This window comes from Acyrthosiphon pisum, chromosome A1 (genome assembly GCF_005508785.2).
Source record: "Acyrthosiphon pisum isolate AL4f chromosome A1, pea_aphid_22Mar2018_4r6ur, whole genome shotgun sequence".
In the NCBI taxonomy this organism is placed as follows: domain Eukaryota; kingdom Metazoa; phylum Arthropoda; class Insecta; order Hemiptera; family Aphididae; genus Acyrthosiphon; species Acyrthosiphon pisum.
In genome coordinates, this window is record NC_042494.1 from 154,114,397 (window position 1) to 154,117,609 (window position 3,213).

Here is a 3,213-nt window from a genome sequence, read left to right on the forward strand (position 1 = left end):
GTAAAAATCATATAAAAGTTTAAACATATGATATATGTATATTATACATTTAAAATTACTGATCATTTTATGTTATAGGCACCAAGTTTAATGGAAGCCAGACGATTCGAATCAGATAAATATTTACACAGTAACTGTTAAATTTATTTTACGTTCAGATAAATACTAGTTCACAACTAAATCACTACAAACTAAAATTACAAATTGGTTTATCATGGTATAGTTGTTATTATACGAATGTTAAACAATAAAATAACGGTAACGAGAAGTTTTTAATTAATAATGTAGGTACCTATGCCGTCCAATCTGCGTATTACTTATACGTTGAAATGTGAACAAACAATTTAATGCAAATACCATTAACGATAAAATGTTGACGTTTAATTAATATCAACGGTATTGAATGCAATGAATATGATATGTGATATGTACGCATATATCCGTAATTAACTACCCGTGGACGCGTGTATTTGAATGTTATATAACAGTAAACACAACATCGTAGTTATATAGAGTACCGTAAACGAGCAAAGGACGAACAGTGGAGATAGGTGCTTTGATGATAATATAATATTATAATATTATAATATCCGTATCTACCCACGCAGTTCGGAAAATGCGTTTCAGTGAAATCCTGTTACATTTTGTAACTTGTGAATATTGTACGAATAATAATAATTATTAATGCATATTAATATATTATCATCGGGGAATGAAATATGTAATTTCGTAATATTTTTAAAACTCAAGCGATTGGAAATTTATTTTGGACGCACGAAAAATATACATTTATGCGTGTTATGGCATTTGATCAAACTAAAAGCAAACATAATATACAACTACCTATGTACGGCAATAGAAAAAGGCTGACAATTTCATTAAAATATAGACAGCATAAAAAGTTTTTAAATGCTTAATGACTGAAACAATTGTTTTAAATGTATGGCATTCGTTGTTCGGTGTTCATCATCAGAGTGCACTTGTGCTGTTTATTTGGGTCAGAAACTTTGGTGACTCGGAGATATTAAACAAAAAACTTCGTGATTCTAAGCAAGACACAAAATACATAATTACATTGAGCTGTATAAGAAGTTTTGAAACTGACCTGCAGTGTGTATAGTGTATACGTTCTAAAATAAAGTTTTTAACGTTAATTATATAAATCTGTCATGAAGGGTAAGTTTCTATAAGCATTTGGTGCCCGGAAAGTTCACGATATTAACCAGAAATCCTCTAAAACCTTTGCGCGGAATAAACCTAAATGTTCTTAATTACAAAATGACTGTACGTGTGCAAATGGTTTAATCGTAAACTTTTATAGATTAACGTAAATAAAAATATATTATCACACCGAGTTGATTAATTATATTTCACGGTCTGCTTATACACACGAATACAAGCGATGATCGTAATTTGAGCATAATTTTACAGACTAGACCATGTGCTTAATATGATATCACGATTCACGAAAATTTTATTCTGCGGTCATTGTATACAATATAATCTATTATGGTATAATGTATGGTCTTGTTATAACTAATTTCAAAGACAATATTAACTAAAATATAAACTATATACCTCATATAGTCTTAAACACTTCAAACAAACCTTATATAAAATAATGCCATGCATATTACTATATTATATTCATGTATTTATCGCACAAATTCATTCATAATATACATTAAATAATATATAATATATACCTACATAAACATATATATATATATATATTCTGGTAAGTCTTAAACGTTGTATTATACACAGGTTAGAGTGCGCGGTTGAGTACAAAATGCAATTAGGTGGACTTTTCACAAAGTTATTTTCGAATGTGTGTCATCTATTATAATAATTAATAATATACCGTAGCAGCTGTATCATACCTATTATGTAGAATTTTGTTTGAAGGATAAAATACATCGTAAACGAAATGTATTTAAATTAATATTAACATGAATGATAATCATGATATGAACGGTTCTACGGACTGAACACTAAATATACACACAGAGCTGTAATCACTACATGACGTTAATATTTCCTACAAACGTTTTAATAAAGTTTAATAATATGTAATGTTTATTCAGTTGCGTTTCAGTGGACCGAAATGATGGTCAGACGAGCGTTATTCCATCACTGTTTCCGCTCGCTGATCGTGTCACCGGCTCTGTCAATATTATTCGAGTAAGCTATTATTAAATACCTGAGCATAATTAAAATTTAATCCATCCAAATAACTGTCTATTAAAAGTTGTCGAAAACTATATATTACCGGTTATGACAATATCGCAAATTTCAACGTTTAAAGCAACAATCATGATTTAGGAGCTGCATATTTAGAAGGTATACCAACGAATCAAAATACCAAAATAAAGCATCCATGTAGAACCAGCGACTGCGTCTATAATATTATATAAGTCATATTATTTGCATTAGTTTATTATTTTACATTTTTGTTTTGAATTTGTATGCATTTTAAATTGTCAGAAACATAAACTGCACAGTTTGTAATTATTGTTAATTACAGTTTATAATTATAAATCATGGTGTACGACTTACTGTATAGATTATACATATATTTGTCTATTTTATTTTGGTGTATTTAAACTATAATATGGTTTCTAATGAAGTAATACAACAGTCACCTCTGCTATATTTATTTAAGAGCAATCTTGAACTTGTATTGTATTATTGTTGTCTTTAATTTATTTGCGATTTTCTATTGATATTCATACACCAATAATTATTACTATAAAATATGCGATAAATACAATAATCACAGTAAATCATACTTGGTAAAATATTATATTTCCATAGAACATTTTAACTTATAACTTAGTTAGTAGTACTCATTAACTGGAACTATAAAATAAAAATAATGAAATTACTTGGTACAAAATATAATATGAAATAATATTTTTAAATAGTTATTTATTAGTCAAAATATCTGTTCGCTATTTCTATATTTTTTGTTTACTGTACTCTATCACTCGTACATAATATTAAATTAAAATATTTTATTTGTAACGGGGTTTTTGTTAACAATCTTGTTCAATAAAATTATAGTTGTTCACCATAATATAGTGGTATTTTTTAAACGATATCATAAAACAAATAAAAATTGAATGCCTAGCTGTACGTTGTAATTATACAGAAAAGTTATTATTATACGACGTAGTGCGCATCAGTATTGGAATTTAAAATTGACACAAA